The sequence below is a fragment of the Rhinolophus sinicus genome, chromosome X (assembly GCF_036562045.2).
Source record: "Rhinolophus sinicus isolate RSC01 chromosome X, ASM3656204v1, whole genome shotgun sequence".
In the NCBI taxonomy this organism is placed as follows: Eukaryota; Metazoa; Chordata; class Mammalia; order Chiroptera; family Rhinolophidae; genus Rhinolophus; species Rhinolophus sinicus.
The window spans coordinates 4,039,643-4,058,510 of NC_133768.1; the positions used below are offsets into that span (position 1 = coordinate 4,039,643).

The 18,868-nt window shown below is 51.6% G+C and overlaps 1 protein-coding gene across 6 annotated transcripts in view; it reads left to right on the plus strand.

Annotated features, from left to right (window-relative positions):
* The window catches only part of PUDP (pseudouridine 5'-phosphatase), a 485,786-nt gene that overhangs the window by 885 nt on the left and 466,033 nt on the right, over nt 1-18,868 (plus strand). The gene's annotated exons all lie outside the window — the stretch shown is intronic.

Below are 18,868 nucleotides of genomic sequence, written 5' to 3' on the forward strand. Positions count from 1 at the left end.
CTGTGCATTGAACAGCCCCATACCTTTTGGGGGATGGGCCCGAAGTTCGTCCACCAGCTAAGGTGACTTCAAACACAAGTTCAAAGAAGGAAACGCTCAATTGGTACCTGCAGAGACACCTGTGCTGGGGGTTCCCCAACGCCCGACCTCACAGCCTATGGAATCGTCTCCTAAAACACCGTGCAAGGTGCAGGGAAAATGTTTGCGCTCCTGAATGAAACACAGAAACACTGCAACTCAGAGGAAGCTCCTTGCCTGAGGTCGCACCGCTGCTAAGCAGCAGAGCTGAGATGATTGCACATCCATTTGATTCTAAATATAAATGATGTGCTCATCCTACAGGCTGAGTGTGACCTTGTCCCCCGCTGAACTTACTGCTGGGTGATTCAGTAGCGATGAGCTGATTTTTTTTTTTTTAAAGGCAAACACACAATAAAAACGTGTCTTTGTTTATGAACCCAGAGAGATAAACAGATGACTTCCTCAGGAAAAAAAAAAATCCCCATAGGATCAGTAATTGGAGAGAACTAGTGTATGCAGCCACGAAATCTGACGTGACTCACTTTCAGAAAGCTTCTGGGATTCATAAGTATAGTTTGTAGACATGAATTTTCCTGCTCAGGTGGTCAAGAAGTTAAATTGTCAAACTCCTTCCCGCTAATAAAAGGTCCAGAGATCCTGTTGGGAGAGTCTCATGAATTTTAATGCAAACCGAGATGTCTCATTAAAATTAAATTTATTAAGCGTCTAAATGAGCTTGATGCTTCCTCTGGACTCTGGATTCCACACATAGCCATTCCCTGAAGGGACGAATGTGCTTATGGGGCAGTACCTGCACAGGTGGTGCCCAGCCGAGGTCTCCTCTCTGATAGTTAAAGGCAGGTTTAATGGTTTAGCACTTGACGCTGTTACCCACGCCTCTGAACTGGCCAGAAAACCAAGAATTAGTAACGTTGGGCAAGATAAGACCTAGCCCTGTGCCCCTCCCCCCTTCCTGCCCTTTTTCTCCTTTCCTGCCCTTGTTCTTGCAGAAGACTTTGTCAGAAATTCACCTTTGTTTGATTTTTTTGGTTTTTGTTTTTGTTTTGCTTTAATGAGGCTACATTCTAGAATGTGGTTGTTTGTCTCATTTAATCTACCCAGTTACGCCTGCTCTAATTCTTAACTACATCTGTTTCTTGGCATGGAGATAGAGCATCAGTTTATAGTGAGTTATTTTGCAGTAGGTCTGTTCTTCCAAATTTTGAATGCATTGCCACGGGAAGTTCTGTTATGGTTGCCCCCGACGTGCTATACATGATACCCCATCTCAGGGAAGTGAAATTGAAAACAGGTACTTGCGTGAGAAATTCTCCCAGTACAGGTGAAGCTGCTTTAAGCAGAGGGGATGAGGAAGTACACGGATGGAGATTTCTGCAGCAGTGATGGCAGAACTGGGAGCTGTCCAGTGGTGTTGACATGCATGGTGGTGTTAGCTGTCCCTTCAAACAGAAGAGACACTTTTGGATTCTGTCTTTGTTGGCACAAGGTAACAATCGGCTGTGATTTAGGTACTAATTGTGGCTCTCAGAGGTCACTGAGAGGAAGAAAAAGGGACTGAGGTTATTTGTGAACCAGGGAAAAGTTTTGAAGGAAGTAGAAAGACGGCGCTTATTAAACTGTATCTCAGCCCCTGGGTGGAGAGGTTATCTAGTTCGTAAGTAACTGAAATTCGGAGCATGAGGGGTGGGCCCATGCTCTTTAAAAGACTGTTATCTAAGGCAGCACTAGTAGAAACAGGACCCGTGACATTTTCTAGTAGCAACCTTGAAAGAAGCAAAGGGATACAGAAGGAATGAACCTGCACAGTACCTTTCTTTCTAGCCTCACATCCCAAATATTGTTATTCAGCACAGACTCAGTATAAAAAGTCATGGAGATGTTTTACGTTCGTTGTTGGTGCCTCGTCTTTGAAATGTGTGTCTTACGGTCAGTGCACTTCTCAGCTCAGACTAGCCACCTTCCACCAGTGGCTACCACACTGGGCAGCCTGGGTGCAGAGCTGAGCACGCAACCTGTGATGTCTGCTCTTGGTAACGGGGCCAGACAGAGGGTGGATATCAAGAATATTCAGAATTAGGCATTTTGGTATCTGTAAAATGTGTTTTCTAGGTGTCTGATACAGCCATTATTTAGAATCCTTAAAAAAGTCAGCCAAGCATAATAAGCTTATGTTTAAAACTCTTTTAAAAATGCACAGAAAATAAGGTAGCTAGCTGTGTGAGGGGAGTAATATTTGAAGTGTTGATTACAATTTACCACGTCTCCGTCAATGCACACGGATGGCAGGATTTTAATGGGTGACACGTGGCCTCTACGTCACCGAGTAGAGGGCCTGTTCTGTGCCCACTCACACTCCCATGCCTTCTTCTTTGCCAAATACTGCACTTGAGAGTTTGGAAGCCTGTTTGGGGCCCAGGGTACCCTCCCTGTAAACTCCTGCAGGGACATGGCCGCTCGGGCCCTCTGAGCCCAGCAGGCCACTGGTTGACTGACCCAGTTCAAAGTCATGTCCACTCCGGTCAGAATGCCGTCTCACACTGCCCTGCTCACCTCACCTCGGCTCATTTCTGTAGACCCTGAAACATCCGTAGAGCTGCTGACAGAAATAGCGTCTCCTTAGATAATATTAGTGCGTGCCCTGGATTAATTTTTGGAAGAACCAGCCAACATGCTTTGTCCTTTGACTCCGTGTAAGACGTACCGTATGACGTTTAAACGTGGAGATGACGGGCTTTTCGGGGTCCACTGGTTTTATCGCTTGATGTGCTTGAATCCGTCCATTGGCACAGAGCCTTGGCACGTTCTCGGGAAGGCAGAGCAGCATAAAGGTTCCCTGGGGACGCTCCTTACGCAGAGAGCCCTGTTGGAGGGAGGGAGACAGTCCTTCCGAGCTGTTCAGTTGGGCGACCGCCCACTTTGGCTATGTGCCCTGTGGTCTGTTTCTGGTTGTGCGGCAGGGGCAGTGGTGGTCTTTCCCCTTCCGTCTGCCCAGGGAGCTAACAGCACACACGTGGGATTTGGTTCACCTTGCTCGGTGACCTTTGGTTCCTTCCACGTTTATAAAGGAGGTCGGTGTGAGGCCTTTGGGCTGAGCAGAGCCCCCGCACTGCAGGGGCCCGGGGCGCCTGGCTTCGGCTTTCCCACTGTCCTGGAATCCAGGAGTCTTGTGTATGGAAGCTGGAAAGGTGTGTGGAATGCGGCATCACCCCTAGGCGTGTAGCACACCCCTGTTCACATGAGGGGTCCAGAAAGATCTGGTGGGGGTCTGGGAAATTCCTCAGCAATAAGAGAGCCATCCGGTTACTGACCCACGTGGCTAACGGGTCAGCTCAGCCCTCTGTGCTGCTGCTGTCTGGTCGACCTGAACTCGGTCAGTCTTACGCCCCTTCCTGTAACCGGTTAGTGGTCCGTCATCCACCCCCGCTGCTCCTGTTTCTAGAATGAGTGAGAAGGACGTTACATGTCAGTTGCACAGCTCTGCAGATACGCGGGAGGTGCGTCTGGCGGGCCACGTGGCTCACGTGTTCAGGGGACTCCTGGCAGCTCATGGACGCAGTGCTGTGCTCGCTTTGCCCTGGCTCCTCTGCCTCACAGTCTGCTTTTATCTGGCGTCGTGGCCACACACACTGGGGATAGTCACGGGGGAGCCGCCATCATGCTTTCTCGTGAACCCAGTTCTTACTTGGCTCTGACCTTCTTCCCTTCGAGAAGCTGTGTGTTGCGCAGGTTTGGTCCTTTTCGCCTTTCTGATTATTGCCTGTTTACTTTGAGACTTTTTCACGACTATAATTTAAGTATCAGCTGTGCTCTGTCATTTTTCATGGGTAGATGGAGACTTAATGTAGCGTTAAAGAGCGAGGGAAGTAACACCCCCAGGAAACATCCTCCGAAAAGTACTGATTACATGGTACATGCCCAGGTGACCTGTCAGACCTCGGGATGAGGTGTTTGAAAAGCGATGTGTGCACAGCCTGCAGCTGGAAGGTACAGCAGTGTCCTACCAGGATGGATTGCATTTTAAAATTCAGTTCCTACAGTCAGGTGTACGTCAATACCAGTGAGTACTACGTACAGCATTTGATAGGTTAAAACCTTCACTTAATTCTTCTGCAGTGGGAGGGGCGGCTTGGCTTTATGGTGCAGACACCTGTGGTTTAAACCTGTGGTTTAAAGTGCCCTCAGGGCGTCTCACGAGAATTTTTATGGAAACGGAATGATTGCAGCACTTGGACATTTCTGCTCAAGAAACTATTCTCCCCTTGGCTTTGGCAAGACAATCAGATGAAAGACCGAGGTGACACGCCATACAAGGTCCTTTTGCACTGTTTCACGTGGTTTTGCAAAAGAGATTTCATCATCCGAATAGATTATGCAGCCCTTCTGTATAGCATTAGTGTTTATTATTAGATCAAGTGAAGTGATACCTCCACTTAGTGAGCGGATGTCACTTCTGTGAAGTGGCCTGGAGGACTTCACATTTTCCTCTAATTGCACCTCTAATCCTGAAGAATAAACGCAGTGCGTTTCGTTTCTACCCAGGGGTCTGGGGCTAGAGTCGCGGTCCTGAATTTCAGGGTGTACGTTAAGACTCGTCTTCATCAGGGCCCTAGCGTGGGGTTCGTTTACAGGGAGCTGCAGCCATCGTGTCTTCTGTCCGTCGGATTGAAACGGTCCTCCTGTTCCTGCTGAGGCGTCCCCTCGCCTGGGCTCCGGGGCCCGCCTGCCCCACGGATGAGTGCTCGCTCCTTTCCTGCTGGCTGTCAGCTGCTGCTGCCCGTTTGCTCCTCACCTCAGCGCCAAGCTCACCTCGGCTCTAACAGGGACAGAAGCAGTGCCTCACCCTTGTGCGTCTCTGTCCCCGCCGAGAGCCACGCTTCTGGAAAAGGCAGGTGACATGCCCCCGCTCCCTCATCGCCCTGTCTGCGCTCCCCACAAGCCGCCTGCCACCCGACAGCTCACAGACAAGGGAGCAGTGACTTCCCCCTGCCAGATGCAGCAGCACTCTTCTTAGGGTTCTAGGACTTTCTGCATCACTTGCCCCTCCCCCACTGTGTCCTTGGGACTCTGTCATTGGCTGCACCGAGCGTCCATTCCTCTTCTCTCCTTTTGGCCTCGCCTCCTCTTCCATGTGGGGGCCCCGCCACTTGGCCGTGGCCCCTTCTCTCTCGCACTCAGCGTGCAGCTGTGCTCTTGCTCTGAAGGCTCTGCGTGTGCTGCGCTCTGTCCCCTGTCCCCTGAGCTTGGTCGGCACCTCCCAGGGCTCCGGCCCGCCCTCCCCGCGAGGCCCAGGGCAGCGCTGAAGCAGCAGGCGCCTTCTGTTCCTCTCCCTGTCCCCTCCCGGACGTTCCAGGGCCTTCCTCGGTTCTAAACGCTGCACAGCCGTCTCCGTGCCGTTCCGCCTGCTTTCAGTCTGTGTCCGCAGCTGACAGCGACGGGAGTTACCACAGCCCCTCCTGTGTGCCCAGCGCTCTCGGGGGCCTTGTCCCTGCACCATGTGCCTCACCCCCAGCAGGCTGACAGCACCCGTCATGGCCGCCAGTGCCCACCTGCCGCTGAGGCGAAGCGACCACCTCCCGGCCAGTGACAGGGGCCGCCCCATGCCCCGTCCCACAGCCACTCAGCTGTTCTCAGCGCAGAAAGAGCTGGCGGCGGATGGCCTGGGTTGCCCACGTGGCTGACATTGCAGTCAGAGCTCTGGGGTCCCGCAGAAAGTGTGAGTGTGACCTGGTCCCTGAGGACGTCCCACGGGCACCAGCGTGGGTGCAGGTGCAGTCACCCCGAGCTGTGCCTGCGGCTGTCTGCGGCGGCCGCCTGTCGCGCTGGGAGTCGTGGTCACACACAAACATGTGAGTCACCCCTGGTCAGCCCGCTGCCGCCCATGGACTGGTTCCCTCCTGAAAGCGGCAGCCGTATCTCGGTAGCATCTCGTTAGACCAGTTGTGCTGAGCTTGTTGGGATGACAGCAGCCTGATAACCCCAGGTCACGTTGTCCCTGGGTCCTCCGAGCAGGGCAGGTCGCTGCCCCCGGGGGCAGTTCCCGTGGCTGAGTGCTGCCCATGGACGGCTGCCCTTCTGAGGTCGGCGCGGTACACCTGGGCTGTGAAAACGTAGCAGCTGCTCACCTTAGGGGTTCTAGGACGGACCTGTTCCCTCAGCCTTGAACTTCCTCTTGCTCTGTGTACAAATGTGCTGCGCTGTAGCCACCGCTCTTAACGGGTCGTAACAGTATTTGTTCCCAAATGGTGTTTATCCACTGCACGTCTGCGTGCCCGTTCAGCCATGTTTACAGTAGCTCGTTCAGCTACTGTAGTTTGTTCCCTGCTCATCCCTTCCCTCGACTTAATTAACACACGGGACGCTGTTGACGAGCCAGCCATCACTCTAAGCCTAATAAACGGCATTTATAAAAACGGTGAACGTCAAGTTCTCGTGACTGTTCCAATCGAGGTCCCGTAATGTCCTCTGGAATCACCGTGAACATGAGTCATTTCAGTGTGCCTTTAAAAGTGTACTTACAGCAGTGTTGTCCCGAGAGGCCAGATTCAATTTAAGAGTACGAGTAATGAAGTGACAAACAGCACGCGCACACTTCCTCAGTGGGCTCCGTCCTCTCCTCTCGTAAACACCTCTGGGAATGTGTGGGAGGTGACAGGGTGCCCGTCTCGGAGGGAGCACCGTTCCCCTCCCAGCCAGGGGAGGACGTTTTGCTTTTCTTACCTCGCAAAGCTCCTTCCGCCTCCCTGCGGCCCTCTCTGCCCCTGACAAGGGTCCGCAGACGTGCGCTGTACTTGCCAGGTCCGTGCCCTCCCGGGCGGACTGTGACGTGCTGTCTGATCAGGGCTGGGGTCTTTCACCTGCTTGTCTGAGAGCGACGCCCGAGGCCGTGGACCCACGAGCGTCAGACACGGACGGGACAGGACGGGAAGCCAGCCTTGTGTCTGTCTGAGGAGCCCCGTCTCCCTGGTCGCAGAGGCGGAGACCTCGCACCCGCGCTCACGTCCCAGCTCCCCTAGTGCTCAGTGACAGTGAGGTGTCCCCTGACAACAGGACGGGGCTCTTCTGACGCCTCGGCTCTCAGAGCCCCTGCAGATGGTGGGTGGGGGCGTGGTAAGTGAGCTCCACTGGGGTTGCTGGGCTCCGCCTGCACGGCCAGGTGCCCCCACGTCACTCCTGAATACCCAGGAGGTGTCCTGTACCTGGGAGCGGGGAGCCCACCTTAGTGCCTCTGCGTTCTCTGCAAAAATCCTGGGTGGAGTTCAAATCTGAGATGTGCGAACCATGGATGTTATGTAAACATACGGACTTTAGGAGAAGCGTGCGCCTCCTCATTTCTGGGTGACTGTCTTAGTCCCTCCCCCTGCAAAACAAGACACTCGAGGACAATTTTAATTGGTTGCTGTGGCCTTTGAGTAGGTGACAATCTACACCCCAGTGATACAGATTGAAATGCATCTCCCCAAAATTGGTGTGGAAGCCCCCCCCCCCCAGGGCCTCAGGATGGGGCTGTGTTAGGAGACAGGTCAGTAAAGCGGGAATTAGGTAACATGAGGTCACCAGGGTGGGCCCTGATCCAATAGGACTGTGCCCTTATCAGAAGAGGAGATGAGGACACAGACACACACAGAGGGACGGCCATGTGAGGACACGGGGAGCAGACGGCCGTCCACACGCCCAGGGAGAGGCCTCAGGGGGGACCCGCCCTGGGACACCTGGGTCTCAGCCTCCAGCCTCTAGGACTGGAGACAGAAACGCGTGTTGTGCAGGCCGCCTGGTCTGTGGGACCTCGTTATGTCGGCCCTAGCAACTGATCCCCCAGGGAGGATTTAGCAGTTTTGATACTGTGGGAAGATCAAGGGATCTGAACCAACAGCTCACAGATCACAGGGAAACTGTGTACACAGAGCATGGCCAGAGCTGTACTCCGAGTGCTGAAGCCAGTGGGGCCAGCGCAGAAGGTTCTAGACTTTTACTCCTGTCATCTTTCCACAGTCGAGATTCCGACAATCCCCTCCCCCACCCACCCACCCACTGCAAAATACGTGAACAAAACCCCCCACAGCAGCTAAAGAGCCTGCCCGTGACGAGCTGGCCTGTGTGCTTGAGCCGGGAGCCCTGTGCACCACAGCTTTCCTCTCAGCGCGTTTCCCAGGCATCAGAATGGCTTGCGTTGCTCTCCATTAAAAGTATCTGTGGCGCTGTCTGCACGAATGCATACGCTGCAGGCCGTGCATCCCAGCAGGCCTCACGGGGGATTCCACACACCTAACGTACAGGTGGGAGTGGGAGAGACAGGAGCGGCCGCCGGACGGAGGTCTGCAGTGTCCCGGGAGCTGGTGAGGTTGGTGGGGAAAACGGCCTTAAGACCTTGCGTTTCATGGAACGCAGCTGGTTTTCGTTTATCCAATCGGCAGAAGGCTATGGATTCAGCGTTGCGGCTGGGGCATTCGCAAACCAACTGTTAAGACGGTTTAGCTGCCGTACCTAGAACGGAAAAGCCCCGTCCACCTAGAACTCTGGTGGTTTATTTATCTTATACATCTGAGAATTTAAATCACTCACATTCAGTAAATGGAAGTGTCACGATGTGTCAAAAAACAGTGATTAGTAAGACGTATGCGTCTGTGGTTAGGACCTAGCAGTAGCAGACTGAGGCTGTGGGGTTCTTTCCCAACTCATGGGTGGCCTCAGGGAGCTTGTCACACACAGTTCGGTAAACTGTCCCTCGCTGCCATTCACCTTTACCTGTTAGGGCACTTGTGCATGAAAAGTCAGGAAAGATTTATTCTCTCTCTCTCTTTTTTTTTTTTTTTTTAATCTGCTTGAGAGCCATTGTACATCCAGGAAAAAAGCACAAGAGATGGTTGAGAAAGTTTCCGATCATACAAGGTTTCCATTGCGGCGTAACAGGTTGCCACAAACCCAGTGGCTGAAGGCAGCACAGGTGTGTGACGTGGCAGTTCTGAGGTCAGAAATCGCAGGGCAGCAGGCCGTGCTCTAACACAGTGGAGCTGCTTCCGTCTCAGGCTCAGGGAGGCTGTCCCCTGCCTTTTCCAGCTGCTGGAGGCTGCCTGCCTGCCTTCCTCACAGCCCCCCCTCAGCCTAGCATCCATCACTGCTTCCCCTCTCGCCATTCTTTTTTCACTATAGGCATGTACAGCCATCAGCGTCCCATCATCATGGCTTCCTTTGCATCCCATAGGTTTTCCTACGGTGTCTTTCCCTTTGCATTCGTCCCAAAGTATCTCCTAATGCCCCTCGAGACTTCCGCTTTGGCCGCTGAATCGGCAGCTGTGTGTTGTTTAATTTCCACATGGTTATGAATTTCCCACGTTTTCTCCTGATTTCTAATTCCCTCTAACTGTTGAGTGGGGAAGTACTCGGCATGGTTTCAGTCCTTTGTAAATTTACGGAGACTCGCTCTGTGGTCCAGCATGTTGTCAGTCCCGCAGGATGTCCCACGTGTGCACGAGAACACGTGTGTGGAGCGGTCCATGGCACGTCTGTTACGTCTAGTTGGAGGTATGGTGTTTCAGTAGGGAAGCACTTACACTCAAGGCTTGTGTTTTCTTGGTAATATTCAGTCCACTTGTTCCATCCCTTGTTGAAAGTGTGCTACTGAAGTGTTCAGCTCCTCTCGCTGAAATGTGTACTTCTCCCCTTGGTGTTGTCAGCTTTCGTCTTATGTGTCCCGGGGCCTGTGACTAGGTTCACACATGTTTACAATCACTGCATCTTCGTGATGGAATGACCTCTTCATCACGATAACATGTTCTGTGAAATTTCCTCGTGTTGTTCCTAGTAAACATGTTTGTCTTCAGCCTGCTCTGTGTGACAGCAGTCTGCTTCTGTTTTGGTTACTGTTTGCGTGGCTCGGCTTTTCCCTTCTCTTCACTTCCACCCTTTTTACAGCTTTCAGTCTGAAGTGTGTTTTGTAGATGGGATGTAGTTGATTCACCTTTTTCTTGTTTTTAATCCGCTCTGCCAATTTTTACCTTTTAATCGGGGTGTTCAACCATTTACAGTGGACCCTTGGACAACTCACGGTTTGGGGCACCAACCCTCCCCCCCACAATGCAATGGAAAATAAAGCCTTACTGATAACATACAGTTAATTAACACATTTCATATATTCTATGTATTATATACGCTATTCTTACAATAAAATAAGCTAGAGGAAAGCTATTAAGAAAATCAGAAGGAACAGAAAATAACATTTACATTATTTATTGAAAAAAATCTGCACGTAACTGGAGCCACACCGTTCAAATCCACATTGTTCAAGGGCCACTGCACACGCAACGCCAGGGTTGGTAAGCCAGCATTTCCGTACGGCGTTGTGTGGTGTGTTTCCTGCGTGCCTTATTTGTTTTCCTGTATTCCTCCATTGCTTTCTCCTTTTACATTAACTCGGTATTTTCTACTTTACCACTTTAATTCTCTTGTCAATTCTTTTCTTGTGTATGCATTTTGTCACTTTCTTAGTTGTTGCTCTGAGGATTACAGTTAAGAACTTACAATGCTTGTTTGTGTGAGTGCGAGCTCCACTTAGTGGCACACAAACTGCTCCTGTGTGGCACGTCCCCCCCAACCCCCCCATTGTGCTGTCAGAGTCGTAACGATAGTATCCTTACACGTCATGTGCCCTGATTTATAATTACTGCTGCGTGCAGTTGTCTTTCAAATCAGGACAAGGAAAGATGGACAAACAAAAAGACGCGTCTTGTTTTTCATGCCCCCCCAATGGACAGTCACCCCCCCACTTACGAACCGTTGCTTTCAGGCCCTGAAAGTGCAGTGTGACAGTATCACTTGTTCATGACGTTTACAAAACATTTAGCGCGAATCAGAAAGATTGCCAAAGAAAATTTTAAATTGTGAGCCAAAAAACAAAACACTCATGTGTAACAGGTATTGCATTTTTAAGTATCTCCAAACCTGGCTTGATGATATTTTCTGAAACAAGAAATAAAGTAAAAATCTATAATTCCTGGGCTAAATGCCACCCGCAAGGCAGAACTCTGTTTTGGTTTCATGAGCTCTATTCAAATACTGAAAATTATGTCGCGAAGGGAAATCTATACAAAATCGTGATGTCACTCTCGTAATAGTGTCGGGTAAATGCGACCTGGGGAAAAGTGTTTTTGGAGAACGTCCTCCAGAGTGCCTTTACCCCCGTGCCGTGTTGCTGGTTTACATGGGCTGCGCGCAACGTGGGCAGTGCAAAGCGTGTGTGTAAACTCCCTAGGTTGTGCTTTCCCAGTAGCTTTTGATTTGCAAGTGGGCCGTCAGAATGCGGTCCCGAAGGTGCTGTGTGTGTGTGTGTGTGTGTGTGTGTGTGTGTCTGTCCACATCCTCCCGGGAAAGGGGGACCCACCCCCAGTCCTCCTGCTGCTCTGTATACTCAGAACCCCCCTGCCCGGTGTGGTCTACACAGAAACTGCCGCAGCACCAATTGCTGATGGGCCCCAGATTCCGACACGGGCTGGGGGGTGGGATAAACATGCTCTTGCGTAAAGTACCTGCTGCCTCCTTAGAGGAAGTAGGAAAGCTGCCTTTCATCAGCGTCTGCACCCTGTGAGCTTCTGTTTTGAAAGCTCCGCCATGTAGGAAACGCGAGAAGGGGAGCAGATAGGAAAGGGAGCCGTGAGTCGTGGACGCCTGGGACTGGAACAGACTGATTTGAAAAGCCTGTGTTGGGTGTGTGTCGGACCTGCTAAGGCATGCTTTTAAAAAGGCAGCCGTGTGCACTGTAAACAGCATAGAGCAGTATTACTCAGCACCCGGCTACCGTCCATCTGGCCTCTTTCCTCTGCGCCATGTATCTCAGCTTGAAGGAATGAATGTACAAACATTATTTTAATCCCCGTGTCTGCAGGATTTGAGACTCACCGTCCTTTGGACAACTTAATTTGAAGATCTTGCAGCTTTCTTGCATTTACAAACCCAGACCAGCGACTCTTTTTCCTCCCCCCCCCCATCACCCCGTCATCATACGGCTGAGGAGAGCCCGTCACACGGCAGCCCTGCCAGTGAGTGCCCTGCGCTGTACACGGAACCCGGCCCCAGCCCCTTCCCCTGCCCCTACCTGGGCTCCTTTCTGTCTGAGAAGCTCCTCTGTGTCCGTGGATGTCGTGGCCGGGGCAGGGAGCCAGGGTTTCTGCTCTCGTCTTAAATGATCCCTTGCAGCCCACCTGCCCCATAATTAGACGTGAGCGAGGCGCGGAAGCTGCTTTGAGCGGACGCTGTGGGCGTGGGGGCGTTACTTGTGCAGCTCCAGGGAGTGAGTGGACCGTCCTGTGGGCTGACTTTCCACGTGGGGAAATACTCTCTCAAGTCGGCTTCTCACCGTCTCCAGTCCTGCGGAGGGGTCAGTCCGTTTTGTGCAAGGTCGCCTATATTTTGAGAACTTAAAGATACAGTGTTGGTGGAGTCAGCCAGTTCCTCTGCAACAATACAGAAGTGACTTTACAGAAGGAAAGTGGAGCGGTCCCGGGAAGCTGTCGTGACATTGGACGTCGGGTAGAGTCGAGTGCAGACAGGTCAGTTTTAGCCTGCAATGACCTGTGATGCCATTAGCACACTCGGGGTAAGGAATGTGTCCACAACGCTGGAGTTTCCTTGGACCCCCATCTGTCCCCTGCGGTCCCTCCTCTTCCCAGCCTGTCCCAAGGTAGCTATCAGTCCGCTTATGAAAGTGTGGGTCAGTCTGCGCTTGCTCCTGTTTTATATGGAGTCATGCTGTATGTATCCGTTTGTCTCTCATCGAGCATAAATGTTTTGAAACTCATGCTGTGTGTACCAGTAGTTTTTTTTTTTTTTCCTGCTTTTTATTGCTAATGGTTGCACCCTAGGCGTGTACATACTTTTAAAGAAACTGCTAAATGGTTTTCCACACTGACTTTTGTGTTGGGCTGTGTATTAGTTTCTTATGGCTGCTGTAACAAATGATCACAAACCTAGTGGCGTCAAACGCCACAAACCGATTTTCTTACCGTTCTGGAGGCTGCGTGATGGGCTGCAATGACGGTGCTGACAGCTGTGCTCCTCAGGGCGCCCTAGCGGACGGGGTTTTCCTGCCTTCTCCAGCTTCCAGAGCCCCGGCCTTCCTGTGGCCCCACACCAGCCAACCCTGCTCCTGTGCCCCGTCTCCCCGTTCTGAGGACCCTGTGACTACGGTGGGCTCACCAGACACTCCAGGGGCGCGTCCCCAACTCAGGATGCTTAACTCATTCACACCTGCAGACTCTGCTTTGCCACATAAGGCACATGGACAGGTTCCGGACGAGAGCATCTTGGGGGGTTGGGGGGCTATTGCTGCTGCGTCTATGGACCGGCTGTTTTTCTCAGCACTGAGTTGTCAGGTTCAGTTCTCTATCCTGCCTCCACATCGTGTGTGTGTGTGTGTGTGTGTGTGTGTGTGTGTGTGTGTGTGTGTGTGCACATGTGCTGTACACGTTTGCTCTCGATCTGGGGCTTGCCTCTATTTTCTCACTGGGGTCCTTTAATTTTGACAAAAGCCCCTTCATCCATATGTTCTTCTGCTGGTCTTGTTTCTCTTCGGTGTATGAAAACTTTGTGCAACCCCCAGTCCCAAAGATGTCCTCCTGTGTTCTCTTGGGGAGGGTTGAGGGCTTCGGTTCTACATTCAGAGGTACGAACCTGCAGGTCACTCTTCCTTTTCTCCCCCCAGTCTACAGATAGGTTTCCATACAGATAGGTGGGACCCAGCAACGTGTTTTGAACCAGTTCGTTTTGAAAATGATTTTTTTAAACCTTGTGATTACCAGAGGAAAAAAATTCTTGAGCAGTACCCGTGCCCATTAAATGCTGTCGTTGGTAATGCCAGTGACTCATGCTAAATGCCAATCAAAGGTTTTCCTTTACAAACGGTCACTCAATTAAATGATCATTACTGATCTTTATTTTAAGCCGTCCTATTTATTATGCTTTCCAGTTCACAGCGGATAGCTCAGAGCCATGGGAACCGATCCACCGGATACTTCAAGCCGGCTTCTCCTTTGCAGCAAGTATTACCCGCCTCCTAGTTTCATACCTGTTAATGACTCATTTCAGTCTTTTCGCTTCCTGAGCTCAGGGAAGCACGGTCTGCACTGCCAGGCCCCTTTGTGAAGGTGGAACAGCTGCAGCAGAGGCCCCGGGACGTCTGTCCACGGCACTGTGTGGAGCACCCAGGGAATGACCGTGGACGCAGGCAAAAGCCTGGCGTGCTGCCAGTGGGGATGCAGCCGAGAGTCTGCTGGAGCCCAGGCCGCCACCCTCCTCTCACCTCCGTGCTGCTGGGAATCGGGAAAACACTCCGCCCGGCGGGTTTTCATGGCCCAGGGAAAGTTCTTGGACTCCAGGTCATTGGGGTCAGCTGAGGGCGACCTTTTAGCAGCTCTTCAGCTGAGAACAACTTTCTGATTTATCTACTGGCATTTTCTGACTCACTCTGTTTGCAACGACTCCCTTCCCTTTGCACTGTTTGACTGTTTCTTTTTTTCAGCACTCAGTAATGTCCTTTCAGTTCTGACTTCTGTAACTTAGCAAAGACTGTTTGGGTCTCAATGGTCCTGTTTTTCTCAGTGCCTGTCACGTAAGTACCCAATAAATATTTGCAAAATTGGATCAGTAAGGTTTGAAGGATGCATCACTTCTGTCCACCCAGATTGCTGTCTCGTTTCTTGAGACTGTTCACATTCGATTCGAGTCCGTGTTGTGCTGTGTTTTCTCTTATAGTACAAGATGTTTCTAGTCACGAATGTTTGTCCCAGAAGGACCTCTGTGCTCAGTCATTGGGAATGGGGGCTGCATTTTAACATGGGGGGAAAATAAATCTCAGGTTATTTTGGGTTCTCATTTATAACATTATATATATATATATATATATATATATATATATATATATATGTTCTCTAGTATCCAAAACACAAATGAAATAATGTGCGTACAGCTGGTGGCCGTTGGCGCCCGTTCGGCACCAGCATGGATCCCCGGGCTGGGGTGCAGTGAAGAAGGAAAGTACCTGGCTGTGCCACAGCTCGACTGCGTGGCAGCCCCTGGAAAGCGGCCCCTTGCCCTGCCTCCTTTGGAGCCCCTGCTCACTGCCAATGCTGGAGGCCGACTGGTTCCCTCTAGAACAAACGACCCAGAATCCGCTGTCCGTTCTCCTCTGCAGGCTCTTCCTTTACTTCCACACACGGAAGGGCCTTTGGAGACTAGGGAACGGGTGCTTTCTTCCCTTGGCAACCCTCTGTCAGAACCGGGTCTCTTCATATCTCCTCTGTCTTCCCCCAGATTGCGTCATGCCTCGCTCCTCCACAGGGTGACCCGTGCTTTCAGCAGACGTGCTCTCTAGTCGCCGGAGGCGCATTGGGGCTCGCGGCCACCCAGGCCGGCTGGCCCTGGCAGGGATGTGCCTGATTCCACTCTGAGCCAGACAATCCCACGCGATACGATCTGGGCTCTGCTGGTGCCGGGAATGGATGGCATTTAGCTGCCGCGGCCCCCAGTGACCTTGCAACACAGTGTTTGCCCTTAGAGTTCTAGGAACTACTGAGCAAGCTGGGTGGCCTTAAAGAGCAGGAAAGCCCGAGGCCAGCCCAGGTATCAGATGGAGCCGGTCAGGGTGGCTCCAGCTCCTGACAGCGCGGCCCGGACACGCTCCCGCCAGTCACCGCTCACTGCTCAGGACACCTGTGCCACTGACCAAACAGTCGGTTTGGGAAATGGACTCTCCTTGTGACCAAGTCCTTCATAGGATTGGCAATGCTTTTGCCAGCGGAAATTGGGGACCCCCTGCTGAGGACACCCATCGCAAATGTGTCCTTTGCACTGTGAGCTCGTCTTAGAACAAGGCCACTCATGTCCCTGGTACTTCCTGTTCCGTGACCCCAGTGCTGGAAACGGTTCTTTTCTCGGTTCCCACTGAGACACTGACGGACCAGTGAGCTCATCCTTCTAATAGTGTATGTTCCACTGAGCGGTCTGTATTTTTGTTCCAATTTACATGTCTCTTCAAAAAAATATCAAGCTTGTTGGGTATCCTTGCCACGTCTGTCACAAGTAAGCCCAGTGTTGTGTTGCCATAGTGTCTGTGATGCTGTGTCGCCCAGCTCGCCTCCGTTCACCGAACACGCCGCTCAACTGGACTCGTTTGCTGCAGTTCACTTCAGAGACGTGGGCCATAGTCAAGGTTTTGTAGGCTTAAAACCTTGCTTTCGTTACAGACGCATAACATAAACCTGATTGCGGGGAGAGAGGAAAAGAAGTGACCGTTTAAGTATAACGGGATGTAATAGACAGGAAAGCGTCAATATGAGGATGAATGGCGTCCCAGATTATTTTTTCTTTAATTTCTAATCTGGGTGTGGAATCATTACAATTGCGCTTTCCTTGGTTAAAGGCAATCCGTGTGTTCCAATCACTGACTTTGTGTAGAGAGCACAGACAGGGCTTCAGTACAAACATAAGTGTCAGGTCTCCCTCTAGCAGCCCCCCATCTCCTGGGGGGCTTGGCAGGTGGGGCGCTCAGTGCTGGGGACACACACACGCACCCACACACAGGCGCACACACACGCACACCGCCAGCTCATGACTGCAGAGTAAGGCTGAGACCCAAGAATTCACATTCCTGAAGTTGTTGGTCCAGGGACCGCACTTTGAGAACCAATGGGCTAAGGAAACAGTGGCCGACGAAAGACTGTCTCGGGAGAACAAAATCGGTGAATTCAACCCAAAAATCTATTCAGTGCCGAATGTGTACTAGCAAAATGCCTTAGAAACATGACACCACCACGTTCATCGAAGTGTGCTGTATGCTGTACAGTACATTTCTTATTAAAGCCGTTTCACATGGAAAATACGTGCTTTTCACCACATTCAAAACCATGGCTGTTTGTGGATGACAGACAGCCTGCAGGGGCTTACAGCCTCTCTGCCAGATCGTGACCATCTGATTTTAGCTCACCATGGGCCCTTCGTGTGAAAATGGATTTTGTGTCTTTTTTTTCTCCTTTTCAATGAAAAAAAACTTTTCTTAAGCTTTTTTTGGTTTTGTTTTTAGATATATTTGATTTTTTTTTTTTTTTACACTTTCAGGAGGATTTTGTGTCTTCAAGGAACTAACCTATCTGTAGCACAAAACCCTGGCTTTAGATTGCCCCCTCCCAACTTTTGTCGTTGGACATTATAAAAGTAAGACTATTTTCGAGATCAAGTTTTGAGAAAAAGTGTTCAGTTGTTGGAGGTGTGTGCAAGATAAGCTATGTGTACGTTGACCAGCAAGCCGTGATCAGTGTGGGTTTGGACTGTCTTTTCCAAAGCCTGTGGAGCCAGTTCTGTTTGTGCTCGTATTTTTAATTGCCGTTTTAAAGAGGTATTGGGACACGTGTGCGCTGTGCAGCCTACACATCTAGGAGGTCTTGGGGCAGCCCCAGTGATCAAACCCGCTCATCTATAGGGAAGTGTGGTGAGTCACAGTAAGTGTGGTAAATATGCGTCGTTAAAAGTGCCGCCAGCCTGTCCAAGTCAGATTTTGCTGTGGAGCGAACACTTCAGTTTCCAGAAGTTTCTGGATTATGGAAGTGAAGAGGAGGTTTTCTGTTCCTGTCCCAGGCTGGGAGGTTAGTTCACAAATGCCTGGGAAGCTGGCTCGTGAGCCTGGGCGGTGCGATGCTTTTGTGGATCAATCCCAGAGTCGGCGTGTTCGTTCAGCCCTAGGAGGAGGCTGAGCTTAGAGGCCGCTGAGTGCAGCCTTCCTCGCGGGGCTGCGATGCCGTCTGTGACCGCCTGAGGAACTTAAACTCAAGCACCTTCCATCTCCCCACCTGGGCGCCAGGCGTGCTGCCCACGATGACAGGATCCCCCTGTGGCCGGGGTCCCAGCTCCCAGCCCCATCTGCTGCCCCCTGAGCGCTGCCCGGGCCCCAGCGGCCCACCCTGAGAGCAGGCTCTCCTCCCGTGCAGCAGCCAGCTTGGCACTGAGGCAGGCTGTTCCTCTAGCGCTTTGTGGGGCTGCAGCAGGTGGCATGCAGAGCCGGGCTCCCTGGGAACAGTAACCCAGAAGCAAGTGCAGACGCGGGAAGCTCCTGCCGGGGGGACACACGCCTCTGACAGCGGGGCACAGCCGCCGGGTGCCCTTTCGTTGTATGTCAGCTTCCGGACACTTGTTTGCTTTCAAAAGGCTGTCCCTTTCATTGTAAGTACGACTGTCCTCAGCTGGCATAGTTATTGTTGGATCTGAGCGGTTATTTAATGACTTGTTTACATCCTCGCTTATCTCGCTGAGGATTTGGGGTGATTTTATGTAAGTTGGGAAGAAAAGGGCCGTCTGCACAGTCGTCCACAGAATTTATGGTCCCCCAGGTCTGTGTCTTTCCAACGACGAGCTGTATGACATTTTAACCTTTAAACAAACACGGTTTAAAGCATTTTAAAAGGGTATAGCTATCTTTCTGTCTTTGGAATGTGTGTTCTTCACGTGCCTTTCTTCGGCCTTGCCACTTGCTTGAGCAGGAGTCCTGAAGGGTGTCTGCGTCTCCCCGCCTGGCCGGCCGCCCCCTGCTGCCTTTCCTTTCCTCACGGGCTGCTCTCTGCTTTTTCAAACCCAGTTGCCGTCTCTCACCTGCTCGGGGCCTGCAGTTCCCTTTTGTCAGATCCGCCTCTGTCTCTGCGTGGGTTTCCCAAATACCGTCTCAGGAAAAAGAAGTGGCTCACGCAGCACCACTGTGCTTTGCATCTCCTTGCGGGAAAGGCAATGCAAAGCTGTTGGCGTCGCTCAGCTCTTTTCAGGAACCACTATGGGGCCCAACTGGACCAATTCAGCC